The sequence below is a fragment of the Haemaphysalis longicornis genome, unplaced genomic scaffold (assembly GCF_048455015.1).
Source record: "Haemaphysalis longicornis isolate Haplotype H1 unplaced genomic scaffold, Haemaphysalis longicornis Haplotype H1 scaffold_4, whole genome shotgun sequence".
Classification (NCBI taxonomy): Eukaryota; Metazoa; Arthropoda; class Arachnida; order Ixodida; family Ixodidae; genus Haemaphysalis; species Haemaphysalis longicornis.
In genome coordinates, this window is record NW_027526361.1 from 219,956,288 (window position 1) to 219,978,035 (window position 21,748).

Below are 21,748 nucleotides of genomic sequence, written 5' to 3' on the forward strand. Positions count from 1 at the left end.
GTTGAACATCGCAATTAGGGCTACGCTCCCTTGGCTGTGGGCGGAGATGGCTGGGCCCACTTCGTGCAAGCACTACGAGACACGACGGTCGCCTCGACCCACACATCAAGTAGGACGACATAGCACGTAACGTGAGGCGGCACAATACTTAGACTTAGACTTTTACGCAAACTCAAACCACGACAGTTCTTTGACTGTTTACCGCTACTTCACGTGTGCTCCGAAATATCGGCGTCGTCAATTGAACGATTTTTTCTGTGTCCTGTCCACTTGATGAATTAACGTGACACTCATTCAGGGCCTTGCACACCCAAGTATCAATAAAACTTATGTTTGCCCTAAGTATTAGAGTTAAGGTGGAAAAATAATTGAACGCAAAGCAAACGAATTCGTCAGGGCTTGTCGGTTAAACATATCTAGTGCAACACGCCTTTTTACTATAGAAACGATGCCACTACCCTTTTTACAAGTGATCAAATCAAACAAATATTTATTATTGCTACGTTCGTCATAATGTGAGAAGGCCTCGCGATTATTTCTCAATTGCAGAAAAAAAGATATAGATTAAGGCATGTTTCCAATATTTATAGTACTTATTTGAAGAAAGCAAAAAACAAAAGCCTGTTTCCAAGCGGTCCTGATTTTGTGATATTATAGTACACTTTACGAGATACTTTCTTCTGGAATAAGTATCGCCTACCGCGTGATTGCCTTTCCAGTTTTACAGTGTTTCAGGGTAAAGGAGCATTGCAGTCAAAATTGCAACAACTTTATTGTTAGAATTACTGTGTGGGCTTTACTTCTGGCTGAAAGATATTTTGCATTTGTAACCTACAACAAATATTGTTTATCTGAATCAACAAAAAGCAATGCGGACATTGGGGGTGGCGACAGGGCAACATGTGGAACAAAATAACGGCTGTAGTGCGGAACATATAAGCCATTCACACAAGCGGGACTCTATTCTGCTGCCGCAACATTAGATCTGTTATATTGTGACTCTCATCAGACGAACAAAATTGTGCTAAGTATTTATGACGGTTTAGCGGTTCTGCCAAAAGAAAATATGATCGACTTACTGATGGAGACAACGCCAAGTGCAATCAATACAAATAAAGCAGCTACGGAAATGACAAATATGTAGCCGAGAACATAGCAGCTCCAAGAGCAGCAATCCCTGTGGAAAGAAAAATATGAATGAGGCGATGTTGGCGCGCAACAGACTGTTCACTCTGTGTTTTGAGAAGCAAGATTTCAGACGATGCTTTCGCGACCAGACTCTTTCAAAACTCTCGTAGAATTGAAAACTAAGTGTATGCCACTAAGTGATGCTTTCATGATTAAAAGTTCGAGTTGAAGACTTTCGTCTACATGCAGTGCCATCTCGTTTGAACTCTATGTGGCAAATTAAAGTTATTTTGGATTTAAATAGTAACAAATCTAGTATTTTTTTCTGAATTGCCGTTAGCCCTCCAGGAATATCTCCATACATAGTAATCATGCGAAACTGTTTTCTCGGTGTGTAATAATATTCACTGGGTAGAATGTATGTCGCGCGGTTTAGTTTCCGTTGCGAAATCACATTGATGGGCGGCGTGCTTTAACAAAAATAGAATAAATAACTGGAATCCGTGGTTGGCGTATAAATGCACCGACTTGTTTTTAACCAAGCTTCGTCTCAATCGTGTGTTCCGCCTAGTTCTATTTCCGTGGGGAAGTATCATGGTCATCCCAATCATAGCCGCATTTTTATGTTGGCCTGCACGCAATAGTTAAGGGTGCGTGGGCGAAGGCGGGGTGCTTCCTTCCCGCGGTGTCAAGAGCTCGACCATTCCCATAGCACCCTGTCACCAACCATTGAGCAGCCGACGCAGTGCAGATGATACAAGACGTGACAAGACTATCAGGTGGTACCGCGTTCCATCCTTTGTTGTGAGACACGGATTAAAGCCCCTTCCCGATTCTTGATTGTATTTAGGGCTAGCTCTGTCGGGGTCATTCCGCACCTACTCTAGGAGTTTCATGTATGGTAGCACGGAGGTTGTCGCAACTTGCCATGTGTTCTCCTCACCGAGGTCGTCCGTTACCATGCCTTCGGCCGTAAAAGTCTCATTCCAAGCTGCCGTCTTACCGCGCGAGGCAGACGAAGTTCGGAATGTCGCAAAACGCGGTGCTGCTGCACCCCTCATGAAGGCGAAGCAGTGTGTAGGAAGTAGCCTAGCAGGGGTTGTCATAGCTGACGTTTTAATACAGCGCTTTGTTTTTCAGTCATAAGCCGTCTCACATGTCCTGGTCACGGGACAATACAACAACAGGACCAGCTGTATTAAACAACATCACACTCACCTCTGCGTGCGCACTACCAACCACAATAAAAATACTTCGCACAAAACATCTTCCGTTACGCAGGCTCAAATGGTAGTTGCAGAAGAAGTTGCTGAGCGATTGTGTTGAAACATCGCTTCATAACAACATCCCTTCACACAATTTTCGCGGTTGTGTAAACATTATAAGTGTTTCAGTTGACAAAACTCAAACAGAGTGGAATCGCTGAAAGCGTTACTTCCTTCAAATTTCATTGAACACCGCTGGGCGTTTTCAAGCGCCTGTGCTCAAGGGATATACAAGCGTGGTTGATTGATTTGCAGAATACTTGTGTGTTTGGCTGCTCGATTGGGATCAAGTCCCTTTCCAGATTAGACAGTTTTGTCCTTGCAGGAAAAGTGGGAATTATCCGGGAAGCAACAAGGAAATCGTCGATGTTTTTGTACTATGCAATCAAGTCAGCGGTAAGTTGTTCATCACTACCCAGGTACCACCTTTAGTTTGTACCGTGTAATATTGTGCTCCAGCCATATCTTTCGCTTTTATCCGCCATAGCGCTCGTTAAAAAGGTACGTTTTACTGACCTCACCTTTAGGGCCAAACTATTGATTGCTCGCTACGTTGTAAATCTTGCGCCGTGGACACGCAAAACGGCCAACAAAGGGCGCATAAAATGACCTATGGATCAACAAAAAATTCCGCGACCCTCACTCTGAAGACGACGATTCTTGAAAGGAAACCCCCGTCGGGATAGATTCTTTGCTTGGCCAATCCCACAATGCGAGTATGGGCTAGTCTTGAAGTTTTCACCACTACTCTAGAACACTAACAAGAACTCTGCATGTGCACTTCGTAGGACTAACGCCTCGGTTTGCGGTTTACGGAGCGTATCGCTACTTGCGGATTCGGGTTTGCTACGGTCTTTTGAAAATGGCGTAATCGTTTTTTTTTTTGAGGCGTGCTACAGCGGACCTTGAAACAGGACTTCCGAACTGTGGACGCACATGGGATCAGGTTTCTACCCATTGAGAGTGACAACGGTGTACCATACGGCCTCGTCATGGTCCTGGCCCTACACGCCATTTGGAAGTCGCGTATGGCGATTCGTGATCAAAATGTTGATGCTAATAAACGGGCGAAAGAGTATTTTGCTGATTCTATGCGTATTATGATCCAAGTCTGGAGGGCTCAACCTGACCCTCCGGAGTGGCTGTCCGTGATGGAGACTCTAACGGACCTCAAGCAATTTTAGCCGTTTTATGCTAGCGGGATTTTGGCCAGCAGTTTTTATCATTATTGTGTTTCCTTTCTTTGGTTCAAGTGCTGTGTAAATGTATGGCAATAAAAAATATATAAAAAGTGAAAATGGCGCAATCGGATAGAATCTGGCTTCATAACGCCAGGAACCCAGGTTGGATACCGGTATCGGGAAGCTGCTTTTTTTTTCACTTCACCAACGATCATTCATCTTCTTCAGAGAAAGTTGGCTTTCCAGCTGGTCGTATTGGCGTAGAACGGCGTCAGTGAGGACAATAAAGCTTTGAATAAATAAATAACTACTAAATACGCTACTGGTGACGCCCCCTTTCTTGAGGAGTCTTCCATATGGGAGGCTTCCTTATTGTGTTAAAAGACTTGTGGAATTTGGGTCTGGGTACAATTTGACACAGGACAGGGGCCTCGCGAATGCAAGACAAGCAGGGAACAGCAGCACTAATACTGCTATATGGCTCTGGCTTACGAAAGGTGGATCGCCTCCTTCTGTTACAGCCGTCAGCTTATCAATGGATGTTAGTGACACTTATCGAGGTTTGCATGACAACTTAAGCATGGTGATTACATATTTAGGTGATGGGGGAGTTGCGGCCCACGCTCCCGGTAATTGGTTTTTATTTTTATTACGTTTGTCGATGTGAACTTAGAAAATATGTGATGATATTATTACCAATTAAGAATGCTCAGTGTGAGAAGAATGATATTATAATGACATGACACGCTGCGCAATGATACAGAAATGCTTTCGCAGCTACTAAGTCAACAGCAGGGCTTTCGGGACCTGGTGAATGTAAAGATGAATCATAAAGTCGTGACAGGTGTCCTGAGCATTGTTAAAGATCAATCATGACGTAGTGACGAATAGTCTATCTTTGGGCTCTAAATTTTTGCTGTTGTTCGCCGATTTTGTCCGGCAAAATGAGCTGCGCAATGTGAGTCATCTCCATGGCTGCTGTTCCGCGTGGCGTGTTCAGCCAATTTCGGTGACAACGGCCGTAGGATCAGAAAAGTACTTTAACCGGAAAGTGCAATGACAAGTGCTCTTGAGACGAGTCGTCGGATTAGTCGTTACAGTCGTCTGTTTCTGGTTAGATTGACATTTGCTAGAATTTTCGCGCGCTGCTTCGGCCTGTTTGCAGGATCTTGTTTGTATTTTTATGTTTGACATATTTATCGCCGTTGTGGGCCCGACGGTATTTCGGTTTTTAGAATTTGCTGTTATTCAGACCATACAATAGCAGTCACCGATAGGGTCCCTGTATTTAAAATCGTGTTTTCCTTCTGTTGATATTCTAGCCATCAATAAAAAGCCGATAACAATGTGTTTTATTCGCTATTGCTTTGGTGCTTTATTTTGTCAGGTAAAGTGCAAATTTTTCTTTAAGGTACATTTGAAGCATTCGTTATAATAGTGAGGAATACTTACTGTGAGCCCACTGTAACCAGAGACGGCGAACTTTCGCTGAGCATGGGGTGTTATGAAATTAAAAGTTAAAATCCAACTTTCCTAAATTTCCCTAAATCACCCAATTACCAGCCATGAAGGGGCACTATTTACAAGGTATAGAAAGAGGCTGGAGCTCCAATGCCAGCCGAATTTAGATCATAATTTTTCTCTTCTCCAAAAAGAATCGTGTTTCATGATGGTGTTTTGCGTTTCCATTCACTGCAGGGGCGTAGCCAGAAATTTTGCTCGGGGGGAGGCTGAGACTGCACCTCGACCTCCTCCATATGATTTTTCAAGGGATTAAAAATATGTTTTTTATTTATTTGTTTAGGTACACTAAGGGCCCCGAAGTGCATTACATATTGGGGATCGAAAAAGAAAAAATATACATAGGATCAGTGTACAAAGAAAACCATGGTAAGAAATTATACACATATAAGGCAATAACACAATTTGTACACTCACTAGTTGCTATCAGCAATAGCAAAGTGGACAGAGTATGTTATAACATAGACAAGGCAATAGAAGTTCATTTACCACTTGGTTTCCGAATTGATAAAGTCCGGTTCCATCCATTCGCGTGAGGTACTCATTTTGAAGATATGATAAATATGTATAATAAGTATTTATGTATTTTATACATGATAAATACAAAACTATTACCTGATAACAATGTATGTTACACGTTGGGGACGAATTATTGAACCCGTCGTACTGTCAAGAACAAGAAAAATAAAATATTTCTTCATAAAATGTATTCGTATGCTCCGAGAATTGCTGCAGAACTGCTATCACTGCATGCAATTTTGTTTAGTCTACATAACAACTAACACTTAAAGAAATATGTAAAAATATAAACAGATATCCTTAACAAACATGAAAGCAAAAGACACAGAAGTTAAGAACTACATTCATCTAAAACTAACAAAAGATTGCATGCAGTGAATATTATAAACGTGAAAAGCACGAAACAACTTGCGGGCGGACGTTTTAATCTCGCTTTGTCATTCAACAATTTTTTTTCCATTTTTGCTGACATGCGACGGTTAGGGACAAATCTGAACGCCGCTGTCTTTTACGCCATTATAAGGGGTAGGAGCAGCTTGTTAACAGTCGCGTACAGCGGATAATTCCACCAAGATTATTCACAGAAAAAAAGGAGTCAAAACGTACACTTGTGGAGAAAAAAGCGAGACGATTATATTTGGATGAAGGCAACAAAAGTTTCACTGGCAACAAAGTGCACATTTATACAGAAAACCTAGCAACAAGATACTTAAATCGGAAAGCTGCAGTTAACGCACATATTTAAGCAACAGTGACTGTACAGTGTACATATTACATAAAACAAGGCCAACAAAGAATAAAGTTCAGCGAGCACATGAGGTTAACCCCACACATAGAAACGCAGTGAACCCAGGCAACAATAAAACTATTACCCTAGAAATTGTAATGTGCTTTTAGAACACTGGCGTCGTGATGTAACAGAACCATATGGGTAAAATGGGTAGAATCATAAATGCTTAAAATATTAAACAAAATGTGTATTTGAAAGGTGCTTTAGTGTGAACACAATTGCGTTGTGCCCGATGTAAAATAAGGCTCTACTTGACATTAATAGAATGACAAAAGACAGAAGTTTAAAAGACAAAAGTTTTACGTAAGTCGCAGACGGTACTATTAGTTGCACATAGCTCATAGAGCAACGGTTTGTTGAAAAACGCCGCGTAAACCAGGTTTTCCAGAGCAAGGTGGGCGATTCGTACTTGACGTGCTTGTTAAATTTTAATTTCCAATTTCGTGATAATCCTAGAATATGATGTGGGCGGTTGCAGTGAACGGAAGCAATCTCTGTGGTTTCTAAAACTAATGTGCAATGATTCGTTACCACAATTGCACTCTTATGAAGCAGAACTAACATCGTTTCTTTTACTTGCAATGGTTTCTTACTGATTCTCTATTTAAAGGACAAAGCTTACTCGGCGGGGAATTTTATCGAAGCGGTCAATGACTTCTGATACGCTTTCATCAACGTCTCTGTGAGCGTACAGAAGCGCTAGGCCAACCATGCGTTCCTGGGACATCGTGGAGCGCAAGTAGTTCTTTAACAACCACATGCTCGAAAATGTTCTCTCTGCGGTGGCAGTTGTCACTGGAAGGGTGACTAGAATCTGAAGCAGTTTGTGCACATTCGGATAGAACTGGCAGTCGCAGTGAGAGAGGGCAGTTATTCCTGTGCTGGGGCGGAGGTTTGCTGCTTTGTTCATCCACTTTGCCCACCAAAGTCGCAGTTCTCCCAAAGCAGCCCTTGCATCCACGTCCTGTGGAAAACTAGCGACGAGGTTTTCCGCTGCTTTCTCGCGATTGTCTTGCAGTGGTGGTATTTCGGATGGCACAATTACACACAAACACTCTAATGTTGTCCTGTGCTTTTCGAACCCTTGGTGCAACTGTGCTAACACGTAGTCCATGAATGGAATGAATACGGTTCTTCTAAAATTTTGCTCTGGATTTTCTAATGCAACGCCACGATCCTGCTGGCGGGCGCCGGCTCGTCGGCTGGTGATTTCGACATTCATTTTGTTTGCCACGGCCTGCACTTGCACAAATATTTTCGAGAAGGAGGCAGTGGGACTGTCTCGGTCATTCTGAATAGTCTCCTGTACCAAGTGTAGGTCGTCCATCGCGGCGCTCATGTCGATGCTGCTCGACTGCAGCCTCTTTGACAGCGGCAGAGTCAATGCAAGCACATTCTTCGCCACATGCAGGCTCATGAGGAATGCTGGTGACAGAAGTGCCAACGCCACACTATTCGCCTGAGCGGAACTTTCACCACTGCCATTGTCTTGAATTTCCTGTAGTGCTGCGATCACCGCTTCAAAAAGACTGACAAATGAAAGCACTGCATCATGCTTTTCCACCCAGCGCGTTTCGCATAATCCCACAAACCGCTGCCTTGTGGACTCTGGGCACATCAAAATTATCATTTTTCTCAGAACGTGCAAACGGTTAGCAGATTTCCGAAAAAAATTCGATGTTTCCTTTAGCGTCCCAAAGCAGTTTCGGATATATGTAATGAAACAGGCCGCACACAAAACTAGGTTAAGGGAGTGGCTGGCGCAATGTGTGTGCAATGCGGTCGGATATTTTTCGCGAACAACGGCTTGCACACCATTGGTTCTACCTGCCATAGAGCTTGCGCCGTCATACCCTTGGCCACGAAGGTGTTGCATGGTAATTCCTAGGTCAATGAGAAATTTGATAATTGTGTCGGCCAGGGCTCTGCCGCTTTGGTCCTGTATTGGCACAAAGCCTAAAAACACTTCTTCGATGTTGTCGGTATCCTTGTTCAGGTACTTTGCGCAAACGGTAAGCTGTTCAATTCCAGCAATGTCTGTAGTTTCATCGGCAAGTACTGCAAAGCAGCCTGAGGCGTTTACTTTTGAAACCAATCTTTCTTTGATGACTTCGCCAGAAATTTCTATAATTTAGTTTTGTACCGCTGGGCTTAAATACGAGGCATTACTGGGGCAGCCCTCCAGGTGGTCCTTCAGAGCTGTATCGCCACAATCGGCTCGCATTCGAAGTAGCGCTCTGAAGTTTCCTTCGTTTTCCGCGGAGACGGCGCTCAAGTCCAGAGGACCGCTGTCCCTATGGCCACGCAGAGCCAGACCCTGCCATGCGCAAAAAAGAACTGTCTCAACAGCAGGCTGCAATTTTCTTCTGTTTTCTCTTATTTGATTTTGTCTGCCCTGGTCCAGCTGATCAACCACACTAGGTGCGTTTCCTAAGAACGTTTGGATAAAGTTATCAGCCGCCAGTTGACAATCACGGTGATATTTGGTGCTTTCGTGCGCATCAAAGATTTCGAGAGCGTGATTCCATTTCTGGAAAGGCTTAGACACGAGGGCTCCAGTGCATGCATGTTGGCCCTTGCCAACCTCCGGCCCGCAGAACAGGACGCACACTCGACAAAAAGCACCTTGTTCAAAGTCTGAGTAGCTCAACCATCGATATCTATCGAGCCATGCCGACTGAAATCTTCGGTTTTGCTTCAAATCTTTCGTAGATTTGAATCTGTATCCTTGAGGTGGAATCCACGGAGATGTCAGAAGCTGATATCTGGTCTGGTCTTCCACTGTTGAGTAATTCGAGTGCAGCCCTATGTCAAATTTGCTTGTTAGGACCGTTTGCGCATCTGAAAGAGTTAAATATTCGATATCACTATACGTGGTTCGGTACATGAGCGATCTGTTTCTAAATTGTGCACAATAACTGAACGAATAAGAAAAATATGTGCGAATTCTCACCAGATGAGCATGTTGAGCCTGTCGGTACAGACGGTACAGACGCATGCTTCTGAGTTTCCAGATGTGGCTCTGGCACCAGTCCTTCGTCTCTTGTGTCAGTAGAGATTTTTTGTCTTGAACCAGTACCTGCGCAAACCACAAGGGAAAAAAATAAACAGCAGCCCTCTCTTGTCGCTATACCCAATGACCCAATAATGCGCCATCTTTCTTTATAAGCTCCTACCGCCATGTATATAAGTAGCATAATGGTCGGTGTGTGAAACTGCACCTTTGGCCTGCGCGAGCAAGGTGTTTCCTACAATGCTCAGCGTAACGCGCTGGTTCACCGGTTTGTGTCTTAGAAGCTGTTTTCGGACTAAGAAGCGGAATCTATATGTGTTTAGGGGAAACAGCGTAAGATGCGCCACCTAGGCTAAGGGTGCAATGGCGACAAACTCAATACGAGTTGTAGAAAAACCAAATTTTTTAGACTGCACCTCTTCATAGCTCCGTCACCCCCGTGGTTATCCGGCCTGTTCAATCCTACGCGTGATCAAAACCAGACGTGAAAATTGCATGTCAGGGAAGGGGACATTTTTTTTAGCGTGATGAGCGATTTTTTCGATTTTTTATGCAAACCATGGAAGGGAGCGCTCCTCTGTGTTCTTGAAAAGAGAGGAATTTTTTCTTTGAAGGGTGAAGAGCGTTGTCTCATCACGCGACTGAAGGACCTACTGAATAAAAAGACAGCGCAAGGCTTGATCCACAGTGCTTTTCGTCCTGCCGGCATCGTCGGCATTGTACGCCGGCGTGGCGAAAACATTTTAAGAAAGGCAGCGACAACATCGAAATAATGATATCGAAACCGAACATGATTGAATTTCAAGCAGTTGCATGACTGAAGGAAAAAAATAGGACATATATAGAAAAGATCTCAGTACTGAAAAGAATGCATGCAAACAAATGTCTCCACGAATGAAAGTCAGGAGACCTGACTTTTATGACAAAGAGTTGCTGTTACATGTTGGTTATGCTAACGCTTACTTTCGCAAATAATGCATCTTATTCCCCTCACTTGACTACTGGTTTATCAGTAATAATGTTGCTATTTTGCAAACGTAGCTGCCAATACCTGTCCGCCTACGAAAACCCAATTCTAGGCTTCAAGATCATGCATTTTACGCACCATACATTGAACACAAGAAAACCCGTAAAAGAAATAGCATAGTTACCTTTGCTGGCTTCAGTGTCTTGGCACGGACGCTTGGACGTAGGAGGAAAAAATGTCGATATCCTCTTCTGTGACATATTGTAACGCCGAATTCCGTGCAGTCGCTACGCGGAATTGAAGGGCAGACAGATGAACACCGAAGACATATTAAGTTGAATATTTACACTAACGGTTCTTATCTTCCCCGATGATCTGACGACGACGACTGTAGGGGAGGTTTCTTTAAAAGTATATTTAAACGAAAGAAAAAATATTTCCAGACTGAAGTTGAAGTTGAGCAGAGTAAGAAGTAAAATAAGCGTATCAGACAGCTAACTTTGTGTGAAACCCTGAGGATCCGACCCCGAGACGTCGTGTCTCGTTGTTTTGATCGGTCACTTAGGCTCCGCCCACGATGCACGTGCCAATCAGAATCTCGTGGCGATCTGGTTGGTTGCATTCGCAAATCCATGCAGAAACGGCGGCGGACAACGCCCCCGTAACCCCCGAAACGTTGGTAACTCTCTCCCACCACTAGAAAAAGGGAAAAGACGAAAAACAATTAAGTAAAACACAACAAACGAAACCACGTGCAAACACTTGAGGGCACCTGTTAAGTTCGAGCACCTCTTTTCCTAAAATCGCGAGCTGCTCGTTTATTCTGTCATATGTTCTTTTTTTTTCCCGCCGATTGGGATGCGGTGATGAATGGACAGCGCGGAGCGCACACGGAAACGCATTACTTCGCGCCTCTGGGTTTGACGCGGGCGGCCACGGGGCGGGTTCAAAGAAGGGACGCGCGCTGCGCATCGTTTCGTTTGTTTGTAATGATGCCGCAGCGCCCGGTGTCGGGGCCTCGGTTTGAGGAAAGTGGTATGCTTGGCCGCTGCTGTATCGGGCAGGTCGACGAACTGCGGCAAGTATTCGCGGGGAGGGCTATGACGAACTAGCGAGGCCGTCTGGGTGGCCCTCGTTTTGTGCGATCCCGAGCACTTTGGACCAACCGCGGTTAGAAGGGTTGTTTTCGCCTGCAGGTGTCCCCGCGAGACGGTTGAATGCGCTTCTCCCGCCAGTCATTCTGGGGATCTAGGCTTGGAAACATTGGGTCGCGCAGGTCATTTAGTCGCGTGTCTCGTGCCGGCTACGTGTGGTCTTCTTTCCGGCCTGAAAACGCGACGTCGTCTGGCTGACAATGAGGGCGGCAATAACGGGACGGCGGGGCGCGTGGAACGAGAATGGGGGGTCCGTCGGGAAACAATTAGTCGCCTATCGGCGGCGGAAAAAGGGATAAGTGCCGTGCGCGGTGTGTGGCGGCGTGCGCGGCCACAGAGTGGGGTGGGGGGGCGCTCGACAAAGCGACGTAGAATTGTCGGCTTGAATGTCTGTCGGCGACCCGAAGCGCGCGCGCCGTCTCAAAATTTTAATGGCCACCAGGAGGGAAACGGGCCACCAAGGGAGAGCTGGTGCGCTTTCCGGACAGGACTCCTGGGGTTCTGGACAAAATCCTAGGATGGTTTCCGGCGCAGGTGGTTGCCTTGGTCGCCGTGCATGACAGCGCGTCAAAATTTCGGGGGGGGCTGAAGCCCCATAAGCCCCCCCCCCCTCCTTACGCCCCTGATTCACTGTATGTCAAAAAACAGTCGCAAATATTTGGTTATTCTTTCTCAGAATAAGTAGCGTTCAAAAAGAATTGTTACTTTTACGGCGATTTTTTCTGAATTTTTTACCTAGCACAAAGCTCAAGGTCTTGCAAGCTTGGTAACGCGAACAAGACATACGTAACTAAGTCATTTCTCTTGTAATTTTTCAGGACTCCGCCTTAGAAATCGTTGCCAGATTGCTTTTTATTGCATAGAGGTTTTTGCCGAGTACCCCCTGCCCCAAGCCCGACCGTGTGATGCGCGCTTTCTTATTAAAAGGCACAATTAGTGACGTAACCTATACAATCGGTATAGTAGCGTAAACGAATATATTTAGTCGAAGAAAACTTGAGACAACAAAATATACAAAGGCAGAACTAAAAAATGAGTGAAATGAAGGAATGAGATCGAAATCTTGTAGCTTGAACATCCACCATACAAAATTAAAAAAAAACGAATACAAATTGTAAAAAACAGACAAACAATGTAATGCCCTGCAAATTTACAGACACATTATTTGTAAAATTAACACACTCGAGCGTTACAATAGCGCGAAGGGAAATGTTTGCTGAAAGGCGATTGTAGAAAGTGGAAAATAGAAACACAGCAAGAGTAAAAACTCACAAAGAAGAACTAACAGACCACGCTGGGCACCATAAATACAAACCACATGCGATCTGACTAGGCGGCATCACTCGGCATCAACGGGCGCCGGCACGCGCCTGTAAAATGCATGAAAACACGCGCATTCACTGGAGATATACCAGTATATATTCTGGACAGATATTGGCGTCGACGGGGCAAGTGGTGCGGGAATAATCCATCTGAAAGCGGACAGCAGCCCCCGGGCTACCGGTGGGCTTTGAGGCGTGGTTTCCATCAATTCCGAAGAAGTGAAATTAATTTTTTTCAGTTGCTTTCGGCAGTTTCTTCGATACGAATAGTACAAGCTACTTCTGTTCAAATGCACACGTTTTATTTGTACCTCTCTTGGTTTCCGTTGGGAAGATCGGAGATCTGCGATATTCTTTCGTGAGGTAAATAAGGCAGATCTTACTACATTGATTTGGCTGAAGCGTTAGCCAGAGCCAAGTAGCAAAAGCCGAGTACTTGAGAAACAAAAGAGATCATGAACACTACCTTTAGCTACAAACAAATTTTTGCGACTGTAGTCCAAAGCATACGGCTTCAGCTTGCGTACTGGGGCGATTTAAGACCCCAATCGAAAGCACCTTGAAGAAGTGTTGCCAGAAACTGCGATAATGGTTTTTGAAACTCTACTTTAATAGAAGTAAAATGAAGTAGCACAATCTTGTTTGTTGAACGTTGCACCAGTGTCTGGCTGCTAAGATCAAAATTTCACCACGTGTTTTGTTAAAGTTGTGGCAGAAATTGTTGAAGAAGTTACAGAAGGAGGGAATTACTTATTCAGCTGAAATGTTTTTCAAGCAATCTGCCTTGATTTTAGTATATATGCATATGTACCATTCTGTAGATATGTACCATTTTCACCACTTCGAAGCAGTTGTGTTTGCACATGGCCTCCGTTGTGCAAACACAACTGCTTGGAAATGGTGAAACTGCTCAGGCAATTGGGCGTGTTAATCGAGTCAGAAAAGCGGTTGTTTTTCATTGCCCCTTTAACTTCCGGAACCGAGAGCGCTGAAGCTTGATCGAACTGATAATCTACATACACTGATTTTAAGGCCATAATAAAAAAAATGGCGCAGCTTATTAGGAGCCCAGTTAAATGAAAACCCTATTTTGCGCGCGCATTGGTAAAGGGCATAGTTAAAATATCCATTCTATTCACCGCTACGAGCCAGGAGGGAAAACAACTACAATAAGATTTAAATGTGTGTGTAACGCAGTTGCCAAAGAATAGCATCTGCTCCAAACGTTGGCGTCTCGTTCTATGCATAGTAAAAGATCGTACTCACAAGCAAAATTTTTAGTGTATGCTCCCGTTTAAAGGTTTTCTTTGTGGTTGCAGCATTCACCGCGTCTGCAGGTATCGCGGCATAACTGTGACGTCTGGTTGCGAACTTAAAATTAGTGAAGTCGTGCTCACACAACAAAAAAGTCATCGCAAACTGTTCTACAGGACACGCAATCGTCACGCGATATTGTCGATTGTGGCGCAGTTGTAGATTATGACTTGTTTTCAACAAAATAACATCGCTATGTCCGGAGCAGGTGGGCGATCGGTTTACACTCACTTTTTTGGGGAACTGCTGAGATAGCCTCGATGCATTTTGTTTAAAGTTCGCATTTAAATGCTCGTCTAGATACGAAGCAAACACTCTAACATAGGGCCCACACCATATTGCGCCCTGCTTTAACTCAGAAAGCAGGGATTATAAATAAATTATAATACCAGGAACAAGTAGGCCCAAAACCAAAAGAGGTATCAACAAACTATCAACACAAATTGTTGTCCTGGCGTGGCTTTCAAAACGAGATCGTAAGCGCTGTTTTGAAACGGACAGAACAAGCGCTAACTATTCGGCTTGATCCAACATATTGTATTTTGCAGACATGCTCGCAATATCCCAACGAGTAGCCACCCGGCAGGATGACTGCGTTAGCTCTTACACTGGTATATATTTATCCATCACATTGACTTTATTGGCTTTATTGGCTTTAGTGGCATGACTTTATCCACCACAGTGAAGGAATGCGGCACAGTACCAGCAATGGGTGTATTGCACTTCGAAGCTGACCTTTCCTGTCTGGTTGAATAGAGATAATAATGCCCAATTAGTTTATCTCCAAGCGTACGAGCAAACCAAATCCTGTAGTTTCAATAATCGCTTCTGATGACTTACTAGTGAAGTTCAGGTGGAGAACCAATTTTAGACAACCGTGTGAATCACTTCAAGGCACCACAGCAAACTGCCTGCCGTTTCTTCTTCTTCTGGCCAAAAGTACAGCGCACACTCATGTCGAGGAATGTACCAACAGTGCGGTTCTATTGGCGATTGCCCCTGTTTTTTCTTTCTTCCTGTATAATGGCTGATATAATCAAGCAATAATAGGCGCCGTGGTACTACCTACTGAAACACATTTATTTCGAGATAATTTGAAAGAAAAAAAGAACAGCGCTTTTGGACAAGAATTCTGAATACAATGTTTCAGCTCTTAATTTGGTTTTTCAATGTTTATTTTTCAATATTTCAGGCAAGAAGCCCCGCCACGTGCAGAAGAGAATGGGCGCAGCAGGCACTTGTGGTGCAAGGCTGGAGAAACAGCAGAGCTAGCGCCCCCTCTCCCTTCATTGGAGAACCGGCTGTTGCACGTAACGTTTATTTCTGAACTTACCGCTGAAAGTTCTCTATGACTGGGAGGCCCAGATTGTTGCGTCCGCAGGCTTTCATATCTCTCCCGAGGAGGACCGCGTTAACAAGCACCGAAACCCGTGCCCAAGTCCAAACCAAACGCGCACGCTACGAACCCAAACAAAATGCAATGCGCTCGGAATGTGATCATAGCTCAATCTGATAGACCAAGGTTTCATAATGCCAGGGACCTGGGTTCGATTCCGACCATGGGAAGCTTTTTGTTTCGTTCCAATTGGCTGAACACGTTATTGTTTCCCACCGCTGCTAACCTGTGCGCCAGCGTGCTCAAGAATGTAGGTTAACCTGGTGAGAAACATGCCCTCAAGTACCTTGCAAAGTGTGGAAGCCAGGGTGATGGGCCTCATGTTGTTGATATTAATAATCTTTTTTCTGCCTTGTGAACTGGGTAAACGACGGAGTGCTTCCAGTCGACCGGCAGCTCACCGGATATCCACAGAGGGTTTAGTTCTGACAACAGCTGCATTTTCGCGTCTTCATCCAAGTTCTGAACCATGCGCCACGTAGTGCCACCTTTCCCGCGCGTGCTCCTAACGTTGATCGCCCCAGAGCTATTGCCATTTCCTGTGGAGTGAATGGTGCATTCTGGGCCACATCATTCTCGGGTGGTTGTCATTGATACGTAGTCGGTGGCGGGGGAATCCTGGGTCGCGGGATAACTGTGTGAGGCGCCTCCTCCTCGAATTCAGCAGCGGAAAGGTTGGTTGCCAGAAAAATGTTGCGGCACGCAAGCGCGGCTTTGGCCTTCCACGCCAGCCATAGAGTTTCAGTATACTAGCGAGGAAACTGTCCCTCCCAAGCCGTGTCGTCGGGGGGGTTCATGGGAAGACCCCCCTTTTTGGCTTGAGCTCGGCATGACAATTGTATTCTTAAGCGGTTTTTGGGATTTGCTTTCTTCACTATGCATTAACACGTTTACGAGCTACAAGGAAGCCGAAATCCTCCCAGTTCTGTGGTAGCAGTGTTCAGTGAAACAGCAGGCAATGCGTGATCGCACCTGACGTTGCTCATGCCGAAATCGAAGGACGTATGACTGAGCGGGTAATATGGCGACGCGAAATTTGAAGCCGACGAAAAGAAGAAACAGAACGTACTTCGACGAAGACAACATGCGGCAGATACGGGTGCTTGTATGCGTCCTATTTTGTCATCGTCCGCAACTGTTTGACGCCAGTTTTTTTTTCTTGTTAAACTAGCTTGCTGTCGGAGCAACGGTTCACCACGAAGGAAACGTTTTCATAGGCACGCTCAAAAAACTTTCGAAACTCTTCAAACAACTTATTATTTGAAATAATGGTAAAATAATAAAATCACAGTATCTAATGAGTTACCCCCAAATATTAACATTGTTCGTAACTACAACCTTGGCCTGCGTAATAGCAGGCACAACCGTTCCGGCAAAAAATACTCTTTACTTCCTTTTTCCTTATATTTAAAACAGCCTGTTTTTATATTGCACTTACATAATTGCACACTATTCTTGCGTTTTTGTGGCACTTTGTTTAAATTTGCGGTCACTAAAACGTTTCAATCCAAGCCAATGATGAAAGTAAGGCGAGCGCGATGTATAACGGCGGTCCATGACGACACAGACGACCTTGGTGTGAGCCTCCTGGACGCTGGCTCCAGATTCCTCTTAGTGTATACTGCCCGCCGCGGTGGCTCAGTGGCTAAGGCGTTGCGCTGCTGAGCACGAAGTCGTGGGTTCGATTTTCGGCCGCGGCGGTCGCTTTTCTGATGGAGGCGAAAAGCAAAAATGCCCGTGTGTACCAGATTTTGGCGCACGTTAAACATCCCCAGGTGGTCAAAATTAATCCGGAGCCCTCCACTACGGCGCGCCTCATCGCCTGCGTTGCGTCGGCGCGTTAAACCCTACAATCAATCGATTAGTGTATACTGTAAGAACCTCTATGCCGTCAGGATACGAAATGTGTGCCATAGCTTCCTTGAAGCAGTCTTTTCACTGAAGGAGGCGCAGTTGTCAGGTCTCCGCGATCGCGCTAGTCGTTTGGCGTATGTGGAGCCTGAGCCGCCTTTTTTCATACCATCAGAAGGTCTTTAAAACAGCCTTCTGTTGTTCAAGTACTGAACGCATAGTTGTTTCCTCGTACTCTAGAGATTGACAAGGTGTCTGTCCAGTACCGCAATGTCTTCACTCACTTGGATTACGCGCGTGGAGTCTTGAACTGCGTGCTTCAACTTTTCAGTGATGGAAAGATTGCTTTCATATTCAGCCATAGCAGAGCAGAAGGCATCCCAATCGATTTATTGTGTATTACGCTTGGGCTGGCTGAGGCTTCAGGCATTTAACTGCAGCCATATGGGGTAGTGTTCGGAGCTCATAGGTTCTGCTCCGCAGCGCCACTCTTTAACGAGGCCATTGACTGCCCACGTGAGATCTACGGTGGTATCGTGCTGTCTCGCGTGAAGTCCACACATTGTAGGCCATTCCAAGTCATTGATGAGTGTGAGGCAGGCTGCTTCAGTAGTCTCGTGAAGTTTGCTTCCAGGTGCGTCCGCCGTGCTCTATCCCCAATCTGGGTGGTGCGCATTGAAACCTCCTGCCAGCAGGAAGCGGTTCCTTGGGCACAGTTTTCTCATGTCGAGCATCCACTGGTACCCTACATTGTCCCCTTCAGACTCGCGGCGGCAGCAGCTGGGCTCACGACTCGCGTAATACGACACAATGAGTATAGCCTTCCTCCCAATGGATAAACGTACAGCCACGACCTCTTGGAAGCTACTCCAGTATTGGTCAATATCAATTTGCGCGTAGGGAATATCCTGGCGCTCAAACACAGCCGTTTGTGCCTCCACCTTGTTTGATTGTTGTTGATTTCTCGGCACTCGATGTTCAACATTGGGTTGGAAGTATCCTTTATATCCGGAAATACCAGGTGCATTTCCCAGAGTTTCTTGCAACATGAATGTGATGGGCCTTCCGATATTACGGAAAAGCTCATTGAGCTCGGCCGCATACTGTCGAAGAGAGCGGCAATTCCGCTGTAGTTGGTCCGGATGTGTGCCCGCTGTGGATGCTTTACTGTCTAGTTGCATTTGGGGCCTGCTGATTGATCTCTGTAGCATGTTGTCAAACTGGTGTTGCGGTAGGCATCACTTGCTGTATTACGCGTTGCTGAACCAACTCTGCTGAACCAAATGGTTTAGCTGCTGCTCGTGTCATTGTTGTTGAGCCTTTATCCGGTCCACCTAAGCTGGAGGTTCCCCTACTGTTGTATTATCCGTTGCACGTATAGTTGCAAGCTGATTTCGTTGCTTTGTACCCACAGGAATGACATCAATCAGCTGGGAATTATGGCGGTTGGATGGATGGGGTTGGGAGGCACTGCTTGATGGTTGTATGCTGGGTTTCACTTGAACGGAGATGTCCGGGTGTTCCCGCTGGGTATCAAGTTTGCAATTCTCCACATATTTGCTCCGTTCGCGGTGAACCTCAACCGCTTTATATTCGGCAGTGCGCAGGAGGTTGTCTTAAAACTCTTCCTAATGGTTGTATTCAAAACAAAGCTAACCTATTTGTTGCTCAAGCTGACTCAGCCGTTCTTCCAAATCAGCACGCTTATGTTGCCGTACAAGCTGCAATTCTCTGCATGGCTGCTGCGCGTCCGTGAATTCTCTGTCGTAAGTCGCAAGCACTTCGTCATTTGATTCCGCATTTTCTTCTGTGCGAACTGTACCCGTGGAGCATTTCACCGTAGTTGGGCTCGCTGAACCCACTCTGCAAGAGATTGACCGGTGCTTTGACCGACCACTGGAGTAGGCAGCTGTTATGAATAATTTTGATTTCTTGTAATTGTTCCGGTAATTCGCTTTCGCCGCACACTCAGGGTCGATAGCGAGGTCACCGTCGTTCTTACAATGCACACAGTACTTCTCCCGGTCGTTTGAACAATCATCCGGCGCTTCACCAGGCTGCTTGCCACACTTTCCAAACACGGCAGCACCTGTGGGGCAGGTTGCCGCTTTGTGCCCTGGGCGGTGTCATCGGAGACAAACGAAAGCATACTGCTGGTATTTCCAGACTGTGCGACGAAAACTCCAGTAAAAGACTTCTCTTGGTGGGCTTGGCGACTCAAACGTTATAAGGAATGTCCCGCGGCGCCCCATGGGTCGCGCAGCAAACATTTCTTCCACATCAGCGTCAAGAGCTTCATCAACGCTTTGAAATTTTCACGGTGCCTGCAGCTGTAAATTAGTCCACGTGATATACCAATCACCGGAACTTGGGGAGATGTAACTGGCAAGTGCGGCCGTGATGTCAGCGGCAGCGTCTGGATACGAAGGAGACGCGCCGCTTGCATTGTGTCGCAAGTTGTCACAATCACTGCGTTCGATGACCTACTCAGCTTTAGTACCAAGTAGTTCGCTAGCTGCGGGTCTTTAGCCATTGAGTGGATGATCTGTTGGAGCTCTGCAGGATCAGTTTGGTCATGTCAAATCTCTCTGAAGGTTGAATGCGGATAACATGCGTACCGAGCAGCTCACGTTTCTGGTGTTTAGTAAAGTTGGTGCATTATCATTCTCCTTGAGTTTAGATCGGCGTTGTGCACGCGTGGTAGCTACTTCCAATGGCACGTCACCCCCCGGCGTGGGTTCTCATGCTGTCCAAGATGCTTGTATTTTAGCAGCACATTCAGTGTCGTCAGTCGATCTCTTGCGCTTGACGGCGACTCCTCCGTGCACAGCGCGTATCGTAGCTTACTTTTGGACTCCATCAGTGGTTCATATTCGACTGTGACTGCCACGCTGAAGTGAATTGGCTAGAGAGCGCTGCCTCACTACAAAATGCCGCAGCGCCAGCACCTTCAAGGCCTAACCTGCCCAAGACGCCAGACGGTCTCAAGGGGTCCTGGAACAAGGTGTCTTCCCCTATGCGAACTGCTTCAAAGGGACTTTTATTCCTCTTCTTCCTCCACGGTGGAAGATCTAAGCTTCGCCTTTGCTCACCCATTAAAAGTATGCAGCCCATTTGCGCGCGCTAACATGTACAAATATTCGCCGCTGTTATTAGCGATAAAACTCTGAAACGACTTGCTTTGCCACATTGCCATCATCAGTAACTACGTCGCATTCCGCAGAGCCCTGTCAGACATGTAAACACTTTCCACAGCCAACACTGTTATGTTTGTCTGCTCCATTTTGTGTCACCTAGAATCTTTTTGTCTTAAATGTTGCATTGCTTTTGTTCGTACAACGTTACTTTCGTTGATGAGCTTTCCCTACCTATGTACACTTGATGGGAATATTTTGCACAACTGTTTCAGTGTTACAGTATGTTTCTCACTTTTGTTTTCGTTTTTAAATGCCCCCCTCCCTTATGTATTACCCTTTTCCGGGGACCTTAAGGATACTTGCAATAGAAATAAAAAATAAAAACAGAACATCCAGGGAGAAAAACGTGCTCCGTGGTGATCTACAAGCAGTTCATTGACCTTTCGGTGAATGTCTTCTCAGGTGCTCCGCCGGTAATTTGAGACTTTCTCGCAGGTTCTCCGCCGGTAATTTAAAAGAATTTTTCAGAGCAACACCAGTCACCTGACTAAAACCTACCCTCTAAGGGGATTGGCCAGACCTGGAATAAAAGGACGAAGCTCGACTAGTATTGTCAGTGCACACGCCAAACTAACATGTTACGATTTTATGCGCCGTCTGTCTTGAAAAGAATTAGTAGTTGCATAAGTTAACACGTCCTGGAAAAAATGCCCGATATCATGAGGCATTGCCACTAAGATGGAGCTTCATGTGATGGTAGGAATAACAGTAATAGGAACGAATTATCTTAGGAGTAAATTAAGGGTCAAGAAACGAGCTACTTACGAGCTCAGACCAAAAGTTCGCCTAGAGCCAGGCAACTAAGAGCAAATCTCCACCGAGCACTCAAGCGTCGAGGCCTTCCCTGCACCGGCACGGAAGACCTTCTATTCCGGAAAGGGCCTGCGCAAACACAAAAGAAATTGCTCACCCATCTGATACATTACCTGGCAACGGCCAGCCTCACACAGAGGCTGTAGCCTGGACTGCGGTGATGACTGATCTACCTAGATTGACTCTGCCTTATCTTTTATTCTTTCTTATCGCTTTCTCTATCTTTTAACACTCTGCTCTATCCTTTCACCCCCCTTTATTTCCCCTCCCTTGCACTTGATTGTATGCAGGTAAGCTCCCTGCCGAGCTCATAAATT

At 45.6% G+C, this 21,748-nt stretch overlaps 1 long non-coding RNA gene across 1 annotated transcript; it reads right to left on the reverse strand.

Annotated features, from left to right (window-relative positions):
• Nucleotides 1–9,188: 9,188 nt before the first annotated feature.
• LOC144178072 (uncharacterized) lies at nucleotides 9,189–10,677 on the reverse strand. The gene is made up of 3 exons (XR_013323934.1): nucleotides 10,569–10,677; nucleotides 9,358–9,483; nucleotides 9,189–9,245 (listed from the first exon to the last, which is right to left on the reverse strand). It is a non-coding gene; the product is annotated as an uncharacterized LOC144178072 (long non-coding RNA).
• Between the last annotated feature and the right edge of the window lie 11,071 nt (nucleotides 10,678–21,748).